We start from the raw sequence: 23,241 nt of genomic DNA on the forward strand, positions 1-23,241 counted from the left end.
GACCATCAGGGCCACTTTCTGGACATCCATGACTCCAGGGTCCTCCAGCACAGCCCCCTCTACCAGAGAGGGCTGTATCCTCCTCCAGGGCACTTAATCTTGGCAGATGGAGGGTACCCCTGCCTTCAGCGACCACTCCCCCTCATCATACCTTACAAGTGGCCGGTGCAGGGTGTGGTGGCCCGGCGCTTCAATTTCCATCTTTCCAGGGCACGCTCCATCATTGAGCGTGCTTTTGGAACGATGAAGACGAGGTTCCGGGCCATCTTCTTACATGCCCTTGAGGTGCACCACACCTTCGCACCACAGGTAAATTAAAGACATGTGAATGACAGTGATGAACTTCTACTGTAGTATAAAATTTAACATTTCCCTTAAGATACAATCTTGTCCTTGTCAGTACAATGAATATGTCCAATGTTCAATGAACATACAAGCGTATGCTTTTTTCTCAGGTCATCGCCTCCTGTGCCGTCTTGCACAACATATGCCTTGGGGCAGGAGACCTCGTTGCCCCAGAGGATGTGCCGGAGGAGGATGAGGGGGAAGTGGGGACTGACACCATCGCTGGATTGCAGTGGAGAGACCAGCAGTCTGCTGAGGTGTCTGCCCTGGAGGAGGTGCCGGCGGACCACGATTATCTCTAGTTAGTTCAACATCCACAAAAGTATGATGGTATTTGAGCTATTCCTGTCATCAAATATGCCATATTTGTAATATCTTGAACTGTTCAAATGTGTTAAAGTCAATGTAATGAATGCAATCAGTATGATGGCCCACTTCCAACCAGGAGAGGAAGACCAGGAATTCCATTACAAGCTATGCCACCAGTCCTGGAACAAGTGGTTCATGCACACTTCAAATGAGTCCCTGCTCAGGCCAGCATTATATGATTTACTATTTGTTGTTTGAATGGCATTGGCACACTCAGGTTTGTCCTGCAAAAAGTTATGGACTGTACTTTTTTTTGTTATGCATAGATTAAGTTTGCTTTTTGTTAAATTCTACTTATGTAATAGTAAAATGTTTCTGCCCAATCAAACACATGGTCCTGTCTTCATCTGAAAAAGTTGGTCCTTTACAAACTTGCAGGAAAAATTCTGACTTAGGGTTGAGAGATCAATGGTTTTATAGTCCTGACTATCAGGGCCGCTTAGGGTCTTGATCATGGCAGCCATCAATTGGGTGGTCCTCTTTTCTGTCTGAAAAAAAAAAAGATTCAAATATGACAGCAAAACTATTACATGTGTATACTTATCGAGTACACTGCTAATAGATAGGAACCACAGTACTTAATTTTTTTTACAGTCCAGTACCCAAATCCTCCTACATTACATAGTATATTTTAACCCAAATAAGAAGGAAGCACATTTCTTTTCATCTTTTATTTTGTTCTACTAGTTTCTCCATTAAACCAAAAATCGTTCATTCACCTCCCTTTCTGTTGCCCTCCTCTCATCTTCCACCCTTTGCCTCTCCCTTTCTACCCTATGCTGCTCCAATTCCATTTTGTAGAGCTTTACCAACTCATCTTCTTTCCTCTTCCTCTTATGCCCTCCAGCTGCCACTGCTCTTTCCTCAGGTTGGCCCTGGTCATCATGATTATCATCATCATCATCGTTGTAGTCGTCGTCGTCGTCCCTCTCCCGTACCACATGGGGATTTTTGAAGAATCACACAAGTCAGGGTATGGGACACAACACAAAAAAAGTTGGAAACCACAGCTTTAGAGAATCTTGAGCGAATGGAACATCATCCACAGCATACCCAGCTCAAATGTTTGGGTCCCTAAAATGGCTCATTGTTTCTTACCTCCACGCCATGGATGCGGAAAACTTGGCCCCTGTAAAAAGGCTGTCGTGCTTCGCCCGCAGCGTTATGAAGCGTGCAGTCATCTCGTTGCTCCCTATGAGACATAAGGAAAGGTTTCATTAAATGAAATAAAAATACACAAACACATAAGTTGCGGGCATGCAAAATGACGAGTATTATAACCATCTCGCCATTTACGAGCGTTATCTTGGAGTTGTTTTGGCCAATGTCGCAATTTAAATAATATACTCCTGATCAAATAAATTAAATTGATGTTTCCTATGCGTCATTATTACGTGATGTTTCAAGATCGGATAGAATAACTTTTACTTAAATTTGTAGGTTGAGTCTCTTTCGGGTACCTGCATGATGCGCGCTTGCAGAAATGCTGTAGTTAGTCTTTTCGTGTTTGGTTTTATACTCACCTCCAACTCACCTGATCGCATTCATCAATCTTCAATCATCAATCAAAGACCACGTTTGCGTCAGAGAGTGTGGTGGTTGAGGACCCAAATGCAGGGAAGCAGAGATGAGGAGGCAGGGGCGAAGTCTAAAATAAAAAGTTTATTTTAATTAAACAAAACAAGAAGGCAAACTAGGCACAGGCCAAAAGAACAAATACGTTCCAATGTGGACACCATATAGTATGCTCCTCCTGTTTAATGACGTATGTTCCAATTCTCACGTGACTGCGCGCAAACACCAGTCTGTCAACAATGGTGGATAGCCGTGTTATATGTAGTCAATTTGTGCAACTTCCTTAGCTTTTACAGCAAAATATTTTGCGTGATGTTGTACTGGAATTACCCGCCATTGTCACTTCTCCAGTGTTTGTCTCACTGATCTGTATATACTACTGGATAGCCCATAGCCCATCCACGCTCGTGCAAGCCGTTGAAGGGACAGGGGAGCCATCTTTGTTGGGTCTGATATTACAGATCCCCTTAGTTACCGACCGTGCACAAAGGAAAAAGGAGGCAGAAGCTGCTTGTTTGTCTTAATGCAACCGCGGCTGGGAGAGAAGAGGAGACGCGAGACCTTAACTCACGCTCGGCTCCGTCCGACTCTCTCTCCTCCCCCGGCCACCTCGTCGCTTTTATTACAGTTAAGTTTCAGTTTCGTTTCATATAAACATGGTTAAGTTTCTGTTTTCATATGTCATGGAAAAATACAAAACATTTGAGAAAGTTGAGCGGCGCCTCTAAACGACAGTTGATAATATAAAAACATAAAAATATATACAGGATATTCTTTAAAATACACATAATGTTAAGACTACTGTTTTAAGCAACTTCACATTCCCTCCTGTTGTGGATTTAAAAGGACATCAGTAAATACTAAAACAATTAAGTTTTCTCAGTATTACTTCATTAATAGATTCACAACATTTGAACCATTCTCAGGAAATGGCGAAAACCCTTAACTTAAAGGGAAAAAATTCCATAACTCCCCCACCGCACGGTGACGAGAACCTCTTGGTCTGAGAATGGAACTGAATTTGAAGTTAGGAAAACACAATAAGATGAGGGTCACACTTTTGTGTCGGTCTCCACAGTGTCAACATAATCCTCTACGCGTAGTAAGTTATATTGATACATCTGGGCCACGAACATACGGGCGACTAACCTCTTAGACATTGGGACAATACAGCAGGAACAAATAACACATAATAAGATAAACATTATAATGATCAAAGTCCAAACAATGTCTGAAAAAGGGTCATCTTCTCCTTTGTTCTTCTTCTTTTTGACAAGAATCAGGGGGTAATCCCTTATCTGAGTTCGGTGACCTTTTTGCAGTGACTCTGGTGGATCCACGTCTCTCTCTCAGCGATTTTGAGAGCGGTGGGTGTGGTCAGGAGAACAACGAATGGGCCGTCCCAGCGTGAGCTCGACCATGTTTTCCTTTTTATCACTTTCACCAACACCAGGTCACCCGGGGTCACCGTTTCCTGTGCAGGGGGAATAGAGGTAGAGGGCAGATCATTTGCTCTTGACACAGTCCGTTCTTTAAACAAGTCACATAACCATTTAGTCAGTGGATCTGCCTCTCCTGTTTTGTCTGACCATGGCTGATTTTCCCATAAGGGGAGCACAAAGGGTCTGCCTGTTACTGCCTCAAAGGGCGTGATCCCTTGCGGGTTTGGCGTTATTCTCATGTAAGTTTTTACTAGAGATAAACACTCAGGCCATGTTTTTTTGGTTTCTTCCATGGTCTTTTTGAGTCTTAGTTTAATAGTACCGTTGGTCCGTTCAACTAAGCCTGCGCTCTGTGGATGATATGCACAATGATTTTTTAGGGTGATCCCTAAGTGGATGGCCTTATTGTCAACGATGGTATTTACAAAATGGCTACCGTTATCACTCCACAAGACTCGTGGAATGCCATGTTCTGGTATTATGTGTTTACAAATAGCTTTAACTACTGTGAGGGCGTTTGGATGTTTTGAAGGAACAAGTTCAACCCATTTAGTTAGTGAGTCTACTAACACTAAACAGTACTTGTGCTGACCACTTCTGTGTAGTTCAATAAAGTCCATGTGTAAAACTTCAAATGGGTAGGAGCCCACTGGGCATTTCCCTCTCTGTGGTCTTAAGTTTCCCTGAGCATTGTGACGACAACACACCATACATGACCTACAAAAAGTTTTAAAATAGGTTTGTAAGCCCTGTGATATTGTCATTGTCTGTTCTACCATAGATATCATCACTCCTGTTGAGACATGGGACTTCTCATGACTCAATGTGGCTACTGCGTGGAACAGACTGCGGGGGATGACTGATCGGTCTTCTTTGTGGTAGAGGCCTTCTGGGGTGAGTTCAATGTTCATCATTTTCCATAGTGTTTTTTCTTTGTCTGGAGCGTTGTTTTGCATGTCAATTAGTACTTGTTTTGGAATGTTGTTGTGTTTCTTTGTGGTTGGCGAGCATGACGATCTTTGTTTTGTCTTGGCCTGCTTGCTTGGCTGCCAAATCTGCTTTTGCATTTCCTACAGAAACGGCGTCTTTTGCTGAGGTGTGAGCTTTGCATTTGCATACCGCTATTTTGGAGGGTAGCAGTACAGCGGCCAAAAGGTCAGTGAGTAATTTGGCGTGTTGAACAGGTTTTCCTGTTGATGTTTTCATTCCTCGTCGAGCCCACATGGCGGCAAAGATGTGCAATGTCGAGTGGGCATATTGGCTGTCGGTCCAAATTGTTACTGCTTTGTCTTTGAATAATTTACATGCTTCTGTTAGCGCGATGAGTTCTGCTGCATGTGCTGACAGATTTCATATTAATCGTCCGCTCTTCAGTGTCTTTTGTTGTGTGACCACTGCATAGCCTGTGTTGGTGTTGCCTAGTTCATCTTTGCTTGAGGAACCATCTACAAACACTGCTTCTCCTTCTTGTAAGGGTGTGTCTAACAAATCTCTTCTTGGTTTGCAGATTTCCTCGGTGGCTTCTGTGCAACTGTGTGGTGTCCCATCTGTCTCCACTGGGAGGAGACTTGCAGGATTGAGAGTGCTGCATCTCTTGATGGTAAGATGGGGTTGGGACAACAGTACAGCTGTTAGGCCAAGATGTCTTGCTGGTGAGAGAAATAACATCTTTGTTTGAGTCAAAAGAACATCTACTGAGTGTGTTACTAGTAGAGTGGTGGGATGGAACAACACCAATTCGGCGGATGCTTGGACAGCCATTGCTGCGGCACACACTGCTTGGACACACTGGGGCAGGGCTCTGGCGACAGCATCAAGTTTCTTTGAGTAGTAGGCCACTGGTCGCATTTGTGTACCATGTTGTTGGAGTAGGACGGATGTCATGAATCCGTCTTTGCAGTCCACTGTTTGGGTAAACAGTTTCTTGTAGTCGGGTAGGCCCAAGGGGCCTGTGCTTGTGATGGTCTGTTTTATCTGATTGAACTTCTCATTAGCTTCTTTCGTCCATGTGATGGGATCGGCCAGGGCGATGTCTTCTTGGTAAATTAAATCCACCAGTGGTTGCGTTATTTCGGCGAAGTCCAGAACCCATAGACGGCAAAAGTTCACTAGGCCTAGGAAGGCCATCATCTGTCTTTTGGTCTTTGGTTTGGGGGCATCAAGGATAGCTTGTTTCCGATCAGAGGTTAGTTTTCTTCCTTCTGCCGATATGATGTGACCTAAGAAAACTACTTCGGTCTGAGTCCACTGTAGTTTGGTCAGTGAGGCTTTGTTTCCTGTCTTTGCCAGGTGTTGACACAGTTTCACTGCTTCTTCTTGATTTTCTTCTTTGGTTGGACTGGCGATGAGAATGTCATCTACGTAAATCAAGATTTGAGTGGTTTCACTGTGTTCATGGAGGCTCAGACAGTTGTTGATTTCTTGAGAGAAAATGGTGGGGCTCTCTGCATAGCCTTGGGGTAGTCTCGTATAGGTGTACTTCTTTTGATTAAAGGTGAAACCAAACCAATGACGGGCAGACTCGTGCAATGGGATGGAAAAGAAGGCGTTGCTTAGATCAATTACTGTGAACCATTTCTGTTGTGGCTTCAGCGCATTGAGTAGAGTGTGGGGGTCGGGGACGCAGGGGGCTCTCTGTTTTACTGCCTGATTTACGGCTCTTAAGTCGTGGACCATTCGCCAGGTCGTGGTGTCTGCTTTCTTTACTGGAAAGATTGGAGTGTTACAAGTTACCTTGGGGGCTTCTATGAGCACTCCAGCTTTTACCATGTTCATGATTACTGGTGTGATTCCTTCTTTGGCCTTATCTTCATCTGGTACATTTTTCTTTCTGTCTTTTCCTTTTTTCTTTTCTCACTTCCCAAAATGCTTTCTGCCCTCATTTTACACTGTTTTATCCACACTTCAACAGCACGTAGTTGTGCTTCCAATTTTTCTACATTCTTTCCCTTTTTAATCTTCTTTGCTCTTTTCTCCACTAAACTTTTCTTAACTTCCTCTTTGTTCCTGACATCTCTCAAAGACGGGTTAAAATCATACTTGGTCACCCAGGATTCCAGATACTTGCACGCATTAGCGTCAAAGCTTGCAATAAACTTAACATCCTGGTGTTGTTCTATTTCTTTTCTCAATGACTGGCCCATTGTTTCTACTCCGGAGCGGGCAGCAGTTTCTCCCTCCTTTCCTTATCACAAACACACATACAGTACACACACACACACACACACACACACACACACACACACACACACACACACACACACAAACACAAACACTCAGTCTTTTCTGTGGTGCACCATTTTCTAATTTAAAACCATGTTTTGTATTTTAGGCGATTATTTTTAATCGCAGTCAGTTCTGTTCTGACCTGATAAATCTTAGTTATATTGAACACAGATATTTTGGTAAACAATGAGTGGGGAGGTGTAAATTATTACGTATTTACGGCAACGTTTAATTTCCTCTACCCGGCACCCGAAAACTACACTTTTATTTAACAAGTTAAAAACTAGTCAATAAAAGTATTATGGATCTCATCTAATAAAACCGTGATCCCTTTGATGCCCGGATCATATATACCATGGGTTTTTCTTCTTCACGGGCCAACGCCCAAGCGCTTTGCTTTTACTCCCCACTTTTCTATTTTATGTTACTTCTACAGTATATTTAGTGTTCCTTTTTCAAACTTTTGTGTAAATCGTGATAATTAAACAGCATAATACCTGTTAGTCCTCGGTGCCGGTCTGGTTCGCAGGACCCGGTGTCCGGGCGAACGGCCGGGGCCGGAGCGGGGAGACCCGTCCCGAAAGGGGAGACGCTGTCGACAGATTCTCGGTGTCCTCGGTTCGGCGGCGGTCGTCCGTCCAGATGCAGGTCCCGGGTTTCGGCACCAGTTAAATGTTGGGTCTGATATTACAGATCCCCTTAGTTACCGACCGTGCACAAAGGAAAAAGGAGGCAGAAGCTGCTTGTTTGTCTTAATGCAACCGCGGCTGGGAGAGAAGAGGAGACGCGAGAACTTAACTCACGCTCGGCTCCGTCCGACTCTCTCTCCTCCCCCGGCCACCTCGTCGCTTTTATTACAGTTAAGTTTCAGTTTCGTTTCATATAAACATGGTTAAGTTTCTGTTTTCATATGTCATGGAAAAATACAAAACATTTGAGAAAGTTGAGCGGCGCCTCTAAACGACAGTTGATAATATAAAAACATAAAAATATATACAGGATATTCTTTAAAATACACATAATGTTAAGACTACTGTTTTAAGCAACTTCACAATCTTACTCCCTCTCACAGGCAGACTACAGTATAAACGATACGTATACGTACAGATTAGACATGTACAGTTCGTAGGCTAGCATATATATGTTAGGGATGAGCGAGTACAGCACTATCTATATCTGCATCTGTTCGACCATTATCTGTATTCAAAGTGGGCGTGGCATAAACCGGGAATGGGTGTGGTTTAATGGGAGGTGGGCATGGCTTAACAAACATAGGTGGGGCTTGCATTACTATATTTTTTTTGTACGAAATAAAAAATAAAATAACATTTTGTTTGAATTGTTATGGATTAATCAAAAAATTCTATATTTTTTGTTTGAAAACTATTGACAAAACAGCCTAATAAAAATTATAATCAATGCTTTTGATCACAAAAGAAGAACTTTTCTTCAAAAAAGTTTTTATGAAATTTATATATATGAATATTTACAGAACAGTCTGAGAATTGAGATTCATTTTTTTTATCACAATAACAAGGGAACTATTTAGAACATTTTTTTTTTTTTATGAGAGGAATCTTTTTAAGTCTATGAATAAATATTTACAGAACAGTCTGGAAATGAATATTCACTGTTTTTGATCACAATAGTAAAACTATTTACAGAACAAGTTGTTTATAAACTCGGAAAAATACTGCTGAAAACAGTACATGCAGTAGGAAATAATGAACTATTATGTGAATGAACAAGAGTTGTCATTAACAACACAGATTTCACAGGGGCAACATCACAAAACACAGATGACCAGTGGCGTCTCTGGCGAGCAAAGTTGAGTGGGGCACAAACGTGGGCACTTTACATCCACAAGTAGCAAAGCCTACACAAAAAAATTCTAATTCAATTCAAGATCACAATCCAGTGAAAAAGCGGAATATAAATGAAGTAGCCTACCATTTATTCATAGCCCTACAAATTAAGGCTATAAATAAAACCTTCGAATGGTTCCAAATAGGCTGTGCAATTGATTGAAATCCAATTACATTATTATTTCAATTACACGCCACAATTACAAAATTGGCATAATCGTAAACAAAAACAAAATATTATTAATACTAATTTTGAGTTGTTTAAAAATTATATATTTGCACATTTTTTATTTTTAAATGACTAATTTAATAAATCGTGTTTGCTCCAAAAGGAACATAATTACAGTGTTTCAAATAATTTCATTTGTCTTAAACATTTTCTTGTTTTGTATCAAAAAATAATCATTTGAATAAGTGTGATTTCAATTATTACCAAAATAATTGGGATAATTATTTTTTCTTTAATTGAGCAGCCATAGATCAAAATAAAAATGCTACTCATCAGTGCTGTTCATTCAGCTCAGTTTTTTTCTAGCTTAACTTTATTTCCAATTGGCCAGATTTTCTTTGCTGCTTCAAATTCAACATATGGAAAAGTTTTGCTGAAATTAGTGAAAAGTGTGCTGTCCACAACAAACAGTGTTGCTATAAGGTGACCATTCTTGCAAAATCTCACCTTCACTGATCAACAAGCTTCCTTCATACTGTGACAGCTGCAGTGTTTTGCCCCCTCCGTCTCATCAACAAATCTACTTTATTCATTTATTGTTGTTGTTGTTGTATGCTGCCATCCGCCAAAACGACAGTGTGCTGTTTTCAGCACCGCTACGGCAGTCGGGAGGGACGAAATAGGCTCTTTGCACAAATCCACTACTTCCTGTCTTTCATGATTGGACAAACTAATTAATCCAGGTGTGCCTGACCTCAGTAACCGCAACAACAATGGCCAGACACACTAATCAGTTTGTCCAATTATGAAAGACAGCAAATGGAGTGGTATTGTATTCAGGAAGTAGTGGATTTGTGCAAAGAACCCATAGAACTGAGCGTGTGTTAATTGGGTCTTGACGTCACGTGACATCAGTCCTGTATTTCAATTGGACGATGGGCCCATTTAATGTGGCCCCATAGCTGCCTCTGGAGAGCAGCTTGGGACATGCGTGGCTCATCCACTTCAACACGCGCTCATGGGGCGGGCCCTCTCCTGTTTAGAAAGTTAGAATAAAATTTTATAAATTATTAGTTATAAAGTAGACCAATTATGAGCCTTCATAGTGCTCAACAGCAGCATCTGTTGGGGCCAGAGACGTCACTGCAGATGACACAGACAAAGGACACAGACACTCAAAACTAAACAAAAACCCAATCCCAGAGAACCGAAACATGGCAGTTTGCCAACGATGTCATGAAGATGTCCGATCTCGGACAGACCAGTGGTGTGGAAGCTTTTCACAGTGTGGTGAATCACTTTGCCCCAAAGCTGTACAAGTTCTTGTACAAAGGAATGAAAAGCAGGTGTGTTTTTACTCCTCTAGATGGTGATCTTGGCTTAAAGATAACGGCTAGTGCAATGGAAATATATAAAATTTCCACTGCATCTGTTAAACCAAAAATGCCATTTAGAGGAGTTAAAAAATGTAATGTGCTTCTTCAAGCGTCATTTGTCCATGACTAGTAGAAGATAGGGATGAAAGGTAGAACTTTGAGTTATCAAGTTATTTTATCACAGTATCACAATTTGTTATTAAGATATGGAATTTTGCGTTAAATTCCAGAATCATTCTCGCTGCTATACATTATAATGAAAATGCTGGGAGACCACAGAAAATGACAAAGGAAGAAATACACGCCCACTGCATCGTTTATCCCAAATATAAAAGTGGTGGCTATTCTCTGAGAAAGATATTGGTGGATGCAACTTATGGTAAATTATGAAACAAAAAATAACAATAATTCCAGGCAGATGCATTCCATACTGAGTGCAACCCATATGTCGTCCAAATATTTATAAAAAAAAATTTTTGTAGACTATGTGAATGACTGCCTTTCAGAGGTGATGAAACTGATTGATGTTCCAAAGAAGTACAGAACTGGTGATGTGGTAGTCGACCTACAATTTATTACGGCAGCATTGAACAGACTGGACAAGTTAAATGTTATTGCTGAGCTCCATACAAGATTCCTCAGGAAATAAATAATCACATTCCCTGTATTCAGTTGTCCTCATTTGTTTATTTCTATTATTATGTAATTATAAACACTTAATAAAGTGGCAAATTTGCGACTTTATAAAGTGGCAGATTTGCGAGAAAAAAACCTCAGAAACTTACGAGAAACACGTAGCTATGGTCTAATGTTGAGGATTCGTTGGTGGTTCATGGGACACTGTTTATAAAATGAAAAGGCAGGATGAAGATCTTAATTTAAACTTTACTCGTCATACACGGAAGCTAGAGCGACAACACTTCCTGATCCCCTATCAGCTGACTAACACTAACCAATCAGAAGCTAGCACACTTAAGGTAAATGCAAGTGAATGACGGAGAGGAGCAGATTTGACACATCAACTAAAGCCTCGTTTCCACCGCCGGTATCTACTCTACTCTACTCTACACTCGACTGATCAACAAACTGCGGACACTGCAACTCTCTTTAAGGATTAAGGACTTCCGGACGAACAAACCCCAACATGTCAAGATGGGCACCTCCATATCCTCCACTATTGTTCTCAACATCGGTGTTCCCCAGGGCTGTGTCTTGAGTCCAGTCCTATACACGCTATACACCCTTAATTGTATCGCCTCCCATGACTCCAACACCCACATTCAAATTGGGGATACAACCATTGTTGTAAAAATCAGCAATGACGATAAAGCACCATAGAGGGAGGAGGTCCGAGCACTGGCAACTTGGTGTAGTGACAACCACCTCAACCTCAACACCAAGAAGACAAAAGAACTCATCATCGACTTCCGGAAGACAAAGACCACATGACACACAGGCCTGAGAATCAATGGGGAAGAAGAAGAGCGGGTCAGTAACTACAAGTTCCTCGGATTGCACATCTTAGAGGACCTAAGCTGGACTGTGAATACATTCATTAAAAAAGCATGTGCGCATTAAAAAAGCCCAGCAGCGTCTCTTTTTCTTGAGAACGCTTAAGAGAAACAAACTCCCTTCACGTTCGTTGACAATTTTTTACCACTGTACAATTGGCAGTGTTCTGACCTACGAATGTACAGTGTGGTATGCCAGCTGCACGGCATCAGAAAGGAAACAACTGCAGCGGGTCATCAAGACGGCTCAGTGGATCACTGGTTCACCACTTCCATGCCTGGAGGAGATCTACTCAAGCCGGCTCTTCCATCGGGCCACAAAGATCCGCAATGACTCCGCCCACCCAGGACATACACATTTCTCCAACCTCCCTTCCAGTAGACTCAGAGTCATGAGAGCCCGCACCAACAGGCTGCAGAACAGTTTCTTCTCCATTGCTGTGAGGAGACTGCTGCAGGGATCGTGATCCACCCCCCAATCAGCATATACACACAGCTAACTACCATGCAGTTTAACGGGTATTCAATGTCTTCTGGCTGAAACAGACATAAATCAAGCACCGGGTACAAAAAACCCATCTGCGCTCTCCATTGTTTTTGCCTGTGTGCACACTAGCTGCGGTTGCTTTCACATGAAATTACTGGCAAGGTGTGGATGGGCTCCTGGGTGGTGGCCGTGGCAGTGGAGACGCACTGCTTTTTGGTGTCGAGTCAAGTGGGAGTAGGGTAGATACCGTTGGTGGAAACGAGGCTTTAGCTACTTGTACAAATACATATCAAAATGTATGAATGTGTAAATAATAATTCTGGAAACATAAATGTACAAGTAAATATGTATTTTAGCAATTTAACTTAAATGCTTGATCCCCAGGGTGTGGACCGTCGCTGGCTGTACCCAACGCTTCTAAGTGCGAATGCTTAACATGATATGGTTAAAGCCATTAGCCTTATTTGAAAACCCGACCGAAAAGTATTGGCACAAACAACCGAGTAGTACGCTACGTGTATTTCTCGTAAGTTTCGGTGTTTTTTCTCGCAAATCTGCCACTTTATAAAGTGGCAAAAAATTTTCTCTGAATATTGCCCCCGCCCTCTAAAAAATTGATATTCAAACGTGGCCCTAATACGCCGTCGTATAGATGGATGGAATCCTGTACGAAAACATTATAAATATATGAAAGCATGGATGGAATCCTCTGTAATGGCATACAACTATTATATGCCATCAAACAGGATAACTGTGTATTACTAGAAGATTATGTATTATTTATTACTACTTTAAGTGAACTCTCCCCCCCTCCCCCCATCTTCATCTTAGTTATTTTCTGACGTTTTATATCCAATTGTTTGTGAATGCATCACGTGACTCATGGGAAGGGAGGCGGGGAGCGTGAGCAGAGTAGTTGAGGCAAACATTGGAGGTTGTTGCTCGTGTCGGCAGTTTCGTCTGACATTATTCTTTTTTTCGTCAGTAATGGTCAACAGAAGCTGTTTGTGTGTTTAAATAAGGTGAGCTAACCAACCAGCGTCTGACAGAAGTGGTTGTCTGTCAATGTTTTATTGATTGATTGGGATTTTGTTTATTGAACATATAAACGTAAAAAAAAAAGTATCAGAAAAATAAACATTAAAAAGAAGAAAAATCCTTATACACTCATCATTCGTCACGGTTTACATGTTCAAAAGGGAGTAGGAAGTTGAAAACTTATCTAGTCCTACGCCTTATTCTTTGTACGTTTTGACATATTTCATTATTGATACAATAATAGGTTAATATATTTCAAAAAAGGAAAATGGTCATGTATACAACTGCACCTTGACGTGCGTACATTTGCCAGCAACATTTGTACATGAAATTTATAGGCATATACCATAATACATTTATGAATCATATCCTCATGCTAACATTTACAATTTTCATTACACTTATAGTCTCATACTGATACATCTATAAAAAAAAAAATAATTACGACATTTATGCAATTTTACCAGCTCATGTCTGATTTAAGTATTATTATTTTTTTAACTTTGCTTTTAAACTAAGCCTGTGACATCTTTTAAACTCAGTTCCAAAATGATTCCACAAATTAACTCATTTTCTTTTCATCATTTGTCAATCCATGACCCGGTTATTTTTGATTACATTTAAATCAACAAAAACCCACTTTCGGCAATGCTGACTCAACAGTTTTCTAAGCTTTTCGTCAATTGTTAATCATCAACAAAATGGTCGTCCATCATTGATGGATTAATAGTGACGGAATGCCGACCTCTGCTTGTTACTGTAATTAGTGTGGCTCAAACTACCAGAGACAAATTCCTTCTGTGTTTCTTGGCAAATAAAGATGATTCTGACAATGTAGCACTACAACAATGGTTACATAACACCTAATTTCTCTCACATCTGTTGAAACTGTTCGTTTCCATTTTCCACAACAGCACCCTGGTACACCCTTGAACATCTGGCTACAAAAGTCAGAGGCAGGCATTATAAAAATTGGCAGTGTACACATTTTTGCCGGTTCGTCATTCATCACCGCCCTGGACACCTGTTTGCCATCGTCAGTCCGTCATTTCTTTAACCCATAACAAACTATAATCGTCAGTCCGTCATGTTATTTTAACCATGTCATCACAGTTCTGACATGAAGATGGCTGCCCAAACTAACCGGGTCAGGTTGTATGAGGACCCACTTCCCTGACGGTGTTTTCTTGCAGTGCTTCAACTTCCTATAAGGACTTTCACACTATTCTAGTTAATATTGTTTAGCATCACATATGGTGTAAATTGTTGCCCATTCGGCATCCATTGCAGCCTGGTCATCCTGGAAGGGGGATTACCACATTTGCGGTCCCTTGTCCAGGTTTCTTATTTTTCCCCTTAATGTTTTTTTTTTCCTTCTTGTGGTTTGATCAGCAGATGTTAATATTTGTCACCTGTGGGCATGTGTAGCCCTTTGAGAATATTTTGTCATCTGAGCAAGATGAAGAAGTGATGAGGTAGGATGGTGTCATGCCAAGAAAAGTTTTATAGATAAAGACAAACCAGTGATGAAGCCACCGTGTTTGAAGAGATGGCCAGCCCACTAATTTGTAAAGATCGCAATGGTGAGTCTGAAATGGGGCATTTGTCACAAATCGGATAGCTGAATGATAAAGGGTGTCCATTTTTTTAAGAGTGGAGTTTGGTGCTATTCTGTAAATAAGGTCTCCATAGTCAAGAATAGGCAACAATGTCATCTTCACTAGCATGCACTTTGTGGCATGAGTGAATGAGACTTTATTGCAAAAAAGGAAAGATCATCTGGCTTTAACCTTAGCTTGCAGGTTACTCATGTGTGTGGCAAATGACAGTGATGAATCCAACCAGATACCTAAATATTTATAAGAAGTGGCAAATTCCAAATTTGATTCGTCAGCACAAGTAATAGTAGGATGACTGATTGCTTACTTACGGCTGAATGAAATACACTTAGTCTTAGCGGTGTTGCGGCGAAGATGGATCTTATGGAAGGCCTGCTCCACAGAGGTAAGGCTAAACTGAAGACAGGACGCTGCAATTTCAAATGAAGGTCCAACCAGATATAGGATTGCGTCATCAGCATAGAGATGAATCCGGGAATTTCCAACAGTTTTGGCTCTGTCATTGATGTAGATGGAGAAAAGGGTTGGACCCAGAATGGAGCCTTGTGGCACACCTTTAGAGACTGGCAATGGCTAACATTTAACATTTTCAGCCTTCACCTGTCGGACATGGTCAGAAAGGTAGCTGGCAAACCACTCACAACAGCCACTGGACAGGCCGATACTGGAAACTTAAGAAATGGAAAAAAAAATAAGGACAAAAATAACTTTTTACAATTGTAAATCATTGGGACATTTTACGATTGTAAATCACTGGACTATTAGAATTGTGTGTGTTTTAAAAGACTGTAAATCTTTTGTTTAAATCATGTTTTGATTGTTTTATATTTGAAATTTGAATGTGTTTGTAAATGATGTGTAAGTAAATAAAGTTCTTTAAAAACTGGAACACTGTACTGCAATGCAGATTAATATATCACTTGTTTGTTAATCTTTCACCCCTATTATCGATTAAAATGCACACAAAATGGGTTAATTGCTATTTTTTAAGCTGCACTGGGGCTCTTGAGTGCATCATAATGTCAAGAAAATTAAACTGTTTTCAACTGGTATGATATTGTCACACAACTTTCACTGCCAAAATTCTATGTACCCAAGTATAGAAACAGGCATACATGACTGAGAATTAATAAACACAAGCCCTCTGCTACTCCAAAATTTTCCTTTTGATCAATTAATATTATTGAAAGGTGCTTTTGCTTGATTTAGGCTGGTGAAAGAAATTTGAGATACTCGTGAACATGTCTCTGTTGGACTAACAAGGAGCTAAACTTTCAGGTCTATTTTATTTTTTAACTGTACATTGTGCACAGTGGAGTATTCAACATTTTTACACTTTATAGCATCTGACAAAAAAAACATGGTCGTACATTTAATCAGACTCAAATCAGCTGTATAGCTGTGAGGCATAGGAGATATTCTGACCCATTGTGACCATGTGTCATTTGTATTTTTATGTTTTCACAAAATGTTGCACTCTCAGGCGACAATCCCTACTTTCTGTTTCTTACATATCTGACCTTCCATTGTCCTGTTATTGTGCAGGTTTGCCTGCTGACTTGACAAGGAGAGGACGTAAGCAGGACACAGATGAGGGAGTTACAAAAGCGCTGGAGATAGCAGAAATTCTTTTGGCGGACAATGGTGTTTGTGTGCGTGCGTGTGTGTGCATGCATCATCACTCTCAAGCATAAGTTTCTGGGGATTTTGGTGTAAAGGTGCGCACGCACGCACGCACGCACGCACGCACGCACGCACGCACGCACGCACGCACACACACACACACACACACACACACACACACACACACACACACACACACAATCTGTGGGTTTAACTGGGCTTGACAGTACCAAAACTGGGTCATAAGGCGAGTTAGGACATGGTTCTCATATATTAGAGGTTGTTTTGGTCTAAACCGACTGTGTGTTGCAGGGATGTTTTTGTGAAAATGCTGAAACCCATATCATAGAATATGACACCCAAATAAGTACCACAAGCATTCCTTCAATTTACAACAAAATACAATATACAGGTTTTCTATATATGTACAGTATCTTATCATCTTTTCGATTAATGAAAATTGTTTGTGTTGTTGGCAAGAGTCATTTGGAAACGCTGTTAATTAATTTTAATCCATTCCAGACACAAGTTTACTATCTTTATAGCAGTCACATACGTGTAAGTTGAAAAAAGAAGTGTAATGAGTAGAGATCCCAAAAATGAACACACAAATAAAGATTTACAAAAGACTATTTACAAAAAAAACTAAAGCTGCACACAAAACTTTTACCAAACGGCAAGGGACAAAAATGCAAACAGAAAGCGCACACACAAAAAATGTGGATGTGAATGACTAAAAAAAATTGGGGCAGAAAAAGTGCAAGGTAAGCTAATAGACACAATGTTTACAAAAATCCAAGATCTAGCCAAGGTATAGTCAAAGCGAGGTAACGAGGAACAGGGAATCTAAACTAGCCATTGGTACACAGGCTGGGTCCTTCAAAGCCTTCGAAGGCTTCACCTCATGTGTCCTCCGTGGTCCACAAAAAACTGTGGTGAACAAGGAAGTAGCATTCTGAGTGCTGGTAAGTGTATTTACTTGCTGTTGAACTATAACAAGGTAGCAATAGTGTTTAGCATGTTGCGAAAGCTATTTAGTGCCATCACCGATTGCCACTAAAAAAGCGTAAGTAAACACGTACCTAAAAAAAAAGAAAAGAAGTAGAAGTACTTGGCTGTGCTCTCTTTTGTTGACTCGCTAAAGTGCTCAACAGAAGTTGTTTACCAAGTGACACGCATCCTCCTCCAAATGCACGAAAGAGCGGCATGCGTTTAAAAAACTCTACGTGGTGAAACGCGAGCGAAGGAAACGTTCCAGAACGCATCCCCCGCTTTTGGTGTGAATGTAGCATAAACACGTAACGTCACTTTTGGCGCAACTCGACCAGATGTCCAGATTCACGCAGCCTTCGAATCTAGCCTTCAAATCTGGACTTTCCATGGAATTTCCAGATAGACAGGCACATGAGCAAAGGCTGCCATGGAGCAAACTTTATTATCTTTTGTGGTTGACACTTCAGTATCTATATGTACAGTCCCCATTACCTTAGTTTTCTACAACAAAATCAATGCCTCATGTTTTTGCTATTACATTTCCTACAGGATTACAAATTTTCATCCATACATTCCTCTTCTACCGCTTGTCCGAGGTCGAGTCGCGGTGGCAGCAGCTTTAGGAGGGAAGCCCAGACTTCCCTCTCCCCAGCCACTTCAACCAGCTCCACTGGCGGGATCCCAAGGTGTTCCCAGGCCAGCCGAGAGACATAGTCTTTCCAGTATGTCCTGGGCCGTCCCCGGGGCCTCCTGCCGGTGGGACATGCCTGTAACACCTCTCTAGGGAGGTGTCCGGGATGCATCCGAACCAGATGCCCGAGCCACCTCAATTAGCTTCTCTCAACCCGGAGGAGCAGCGGCTTGCCTCTGAGTCCCTTCCGGGTGACCAAGCTTCTCACCCTATCTCTAAGGGAGAGCCTGGACACCCTGTGGAGGAAACTCATTTTGGCCGCTTGTATCCGGGATCTTGTTCTTTTGGTCACGACCCCAGAGTTGGTGACCATAGTTAATTGAGAGCTTCGCCTTTCGGCTCAGCTGCTTCTTCACCACAACGGACCAATCCACCAGGGGAAAAATGTTCATATCGTGGACCTCTATGTCATTCCCACATGCAAAATGGAAGGCGTTGACCCTCTTATGTCTCTCCCAGTAAGTTATTTGCTAACTGCACAGGTACAAATTGTGGTGTTACACCATTAATATTAACAGGATAACTTGGAATGCAAATATATAATTTTATTCCCAGCTTGGAGTAGGCGGGAAGCTGCAGGAGACTACTACTTCCTTTGTGTTGAGTGTCATTTTAAAACATTTCAGAATAATTCTAATCAAAATTTTGGGGTAGTCTATTGTGTTGTCATTTATAACCTAAAATCAATCCATTGCAGTCATTTTTGGTATAGCAGAATGTGATCTTATTCCTTGACATTTTGCGGCCTAATGGGTTTGGAGATGAAGCCTACAAAAAAATCTTTATAATAAATAATTAAATAAATAGTTACATTTGTTCTGTGGCCAAACTTGTTCTCAGGCTACATGTTCCACAAGTGGTATTGTTCTTATACCACAAATTTCAAAATAGCCTTGTTTTATGGCTACTAGTTCAATAACCAGCCACGTTCTATGGCTACCAGTTCAATATCCAGCCACATTCTATGGCTGCAGGAGTGACTTTGTGATCTCATTTAAAAAATTCTCTTTAAATTGCCAGGCAAATTGCATACGGCGTGAGTGTGACCATGGACAGAAAAAAACAGGAACAGATCTTGAAGTATGTCTCCCTAAAAATTGTATATTTTGAAATATTGTAAGTAAATGTGTTCGTCTTTAGAAGGATGTAGTTGAACTGAGCTTATGTCATACTTTTATTTGAAACTGAATTTCCCTCAGCAGAACTCCAGCAATTCCTGTGGCATTTTCATGCTAATGGTAAGGCCCTTTATATTTAACAATTTCAGTTGGAGCCGATAGTTTGTTGAATATAACTTTGCCTTTTTTTAGAAATTTTTTAGAAATGGGAATTATGCCACCTAGTGGCCAGGTGTGTTTAAAACAGTACCCTTTATAGCTGGGTTCACCAATTCCGGTCCTCGAGGTCCGGAGCCCTGCACGTTTTAGATGTTTCTGCCCACTAGCACACCTGATTCATATAATCAGCTCATCAGCATGCCTGTTAATGATCCTCAGGTGTGTTGATAGGCGGAAACATCGAAAACCTGCAGAACACCGGACCTCGAGGACCGGAATTGGTGAACCCTGCTTTATAGTGTGCATGCAGCCTCATGAATGACCCCAGTTGATTGCACCAGGTGCGCTGATTAGGAGTAGAAGTGTGGAAACATTGTCAACTGGACCTACAGGCTGCTTTGTTTGATTTTGGTTTAGTGGCTACAGTTTATTTTGATCATAGTATTTTTGATTTAATGATCTTGCGCACACTTACACACACAACATACATACATACACAATCAACACAATTACATTTCACATATACACACACGTCATCCATCCATCCATCCATTTTCTTTTTTTCCTGGAGAGCTCAGTATTGTTCATTCGGTAATTTTACCGATTTGACATGTCATCATCATTGCTCTCCTTTTATTTATTTTTTATTTTATTTTTTGTATGTAGGTATGTGCATGTGCGTGTGTGCATGCGTGCGTGCATGCGAGTGTGTGTGTATTCATTAGTTCACCTAAAACCTAATAAAAATCCATCTCCATCCATCCATTTTCTTAACCGCTTGTCCTCACAAGGGTCGCGGGGGGGCGCTGGAGCCTATCCCAGCTGGCTTCGGGCAGTAGGTGGGGTACACACTGAACTGATTGCTAGCCAATCACAGGGCACACAGAGACAAACAACCATCCACACTCACAATCACAATCACAATCACAATCACACCTATGGACAATTTGGAGTGTTCATTTAACCTGCCGTGCATGTCTTTGGAATGTGGGAGGCAACTGGAGTACCTGGAGAAAACCCACGCAAGCACTGGGAGAACATGCAAACTCCACCCAGGAAGGCTGAAGCCCGGACTCGATCTCACGTCCTGTGCACTGGAGGCGGACGTGCTAACCTGTCAACCACCGTGCCACCACACACATGTCAGTCATCTGAAATAAGTCAAACAAATCTTTTATGTCTGTTGGAGCACGTTGGCATAATGTCCTCTTAAAAATGAAATGTGGATCTTGTTGGCCTTGATTAATTGTTGGATAGGAAATTAAGACTACAATAATGTATTTCACCTTGAAATGATCTGCTACCGTTTTGTTTTTCCTCAGTGTGACTTTTGCCTGAGCACCTCTGCTCCAATTTCATTCACAGAGGTACTGTTAGTGATTAAAAAAAAACATCAGGTTTTTGGTTTATTGATTTACTTTTCCATTTTTCCCCAGAGTGACATTCCACAAATAAGGCGATGGCTGTGTATTCAGCTCTTGGAGCATTTTCAGATTGAGGGGTATGTATGGCATCACAGAAGTTTTATCTCAACTTTGTGGGGCCACTGGCATCTAAATGGTGTAATGGTGTTTTTCAAAGGCATGGCCACAGGTTTGCCTACTGGACAGATCAGGCATCCAGGCTGGTGAGTGGGGGAACTGGAACATATCTTCATGGTTTCAAAATCCTCCAAACCTCAGCCTAATAGTACTTTTACTGACGGGACTTCAAGAAATATGTTGTAGATATGAAAACATCAGACGTTGAAATGACTTTGTCATTTATGTTATATTGGTGATTGCCTGGCAACAGCACCACCAGTTCTTCCTGAAGAATGCAAGGTGTGTAAAATCAGATTGAAAATGGCACCCACAATACAAAAGTTATACAGAGTTGCACTATGAGCTGATTAATATTATTATATTATAAAACCTTGTACAGTTAACTCCGAAATCGTCACTTTTTAGGAGACCCCCCCAAAAATGTCATGATGTGACGTGTTGGACTGATCAAAAGTATAGATTTGTATTTTTTTTTATATATATATTCGATTTGCCAAATTGTGACTTTTTTATACTTTATGTTGGTAAAAGACAATTATAGTGAATGTCAAACGATTCAAAATTGCTGATAATTTTTTTTGCTTAAACAGGAACCAGTAGACTATATATTGGCTGCACTTGCCTGGGTACGGTCCAATGTTGGGTTGCTCAGAGGGAAGGTGGCTGAGCCAACCATCTTGTTGATGGATAAAATGAAGCAGCAGGAAGTCCTGAAAAGGTTAGCCGTTTCTGATGATACAGTAGCTCAGAAAAGGATCCCCTGCTCTTCATGTTTTAATTCTATGAGGATATGGAGATTTTTCTCAACATGGCAGATGAAGAAAAAACTGAGAATATGTTGCATGTTTTTGGGTCACTGTGAAAATAAAGGTCAGGCAGATTTGATATCTGCCTTGAATAAACACTTTCTGTGTGATCACTTTTGGTGTGAATTCAGTGTTTGTGTTGCAGTACTTGTATCAGATGAATTGTGAAATATTAGTCAACACAAAGTGGTAGTAGCTCAGTCAAAATTCAAATTCAATCAAAAAAAAATGCTTGAGGTAAGTAATAGTAATTCATTAAAATATACCTAGGTATTGAAAAGTATTCTTTTCTCATTTTATTTTTAGGTTTGTGTGTGATTATTTGAATAAAATCACATTTAATGGTGTTTATTAATGTTTGATGCTGACTGACACCTGTATATGTCTTAATTCTGGCATACACAATAATAAAAATATCAAACTAAAGGTACAGGATAGATGTACGTTTCTTTTAAATTCATTTGAATCAAAGCAGTTCTGTACCCAAGCATGTTTTGTACGAATAGAAAAGATTTTGACACTTACTGTAATTAAATTTTGCTGTGAGAGTGGTTTGATTTTGTTCTCTTTAGAACAAATGTGAACATACATGTGTGGCCAGTATTATGGGGGTTGAGGCTGGGGGGGCGTTTACGACACACACTTACTTACTGTAAAGTAAAGCAATGCAGACTCACTAGAAATGTAATGGGGTCAAAAGTAAAATGTTCATCTTTAAAATGTATAGAATTAAAACGGTTACCTTAAAATGCATTTAGAATCAAAGGTTTTTTTTTTTAAATAAAACATTTTTTTTTAAATAATATTTTTGTGCATTTGTTTTTGTTAATTTTTTTCTATTTTCTTTTTTGACAGTTTTGGGGTACTTTACAGTAACTATTTTGGTCTTTGTTATTATTTTGTGTCTTTTTTCTTGTTTTCTTTTTTGTAGTTAATGTGTTGTAATCTATTTTTGTCTTTGTTTCGTTTTTTTCTGTCTGTGTAATGTTTGCATTTGTGTTTATTTTTTTGACAACCTTAACCTACATTAGATTAGATATGTTTTGTTTATGTTTGAGCTGTGGCAATCTTTATTATTTTATGATTATTAAAGGAATCTAAGAGTTTGTGCAAGTGGGGGTTTTAGGAATGGAATGTTGCAGAACAAAGGATGCTAATTGCAGGGGGAGATGCAGAGCCGCGATAAGGTCAGAGTAGGTTGTAAACCACATTTGTTTTACACCTGGGCGGAAAAGTACAAAACAGGAGAAGCCACCCAGTGACGCTGCGGATGAAGATCGGCCAAT

The 23,241-nt window shown here is 40.6% G+C and overlaps 1 long non-coding RNA gene across 1 annotated transcript; it reads right to left on the reverse strand.

Annotated features, from left to right (window-relative positions):
* Window positions 1-1,630: 1,630 nt before the first annotated feature.
* Window positions 1,631-9,633, reverse strand: LOC144058717 (uncharacterized). Its single transcript, XR_013295464.1, has 4 exons — window positions 9,498-9,633; window positions 2,238-2,362; window positions 1,813-1,906; window positions 1,631-1,643 (listed from the first exon to the last, which is right to left on the reverse strand). It is a non-coding gene; the product is annotated as an uncharacterized LOC144058717 (long non-coding RNA).
* Window positions 9,634-23,241: the final 13,608 nt, after the last annotated feature.

This window comes from Vanacampus margaritifer, chromosome 10, assembly GCF_051991255.1.
Source record: "Vanacampus margaritifer isolate UIUO_Vmar chromosome 10, RoL_Vmar_1.0, whole genome shotgun sequence".
NCBI classification, from domain to species: Eukaryota; Metazoa; Chordata; class Actinopteri; order Syngnathiformes; family Syngnathidae; genus Vanacampus; species Vanacampus margaritifer.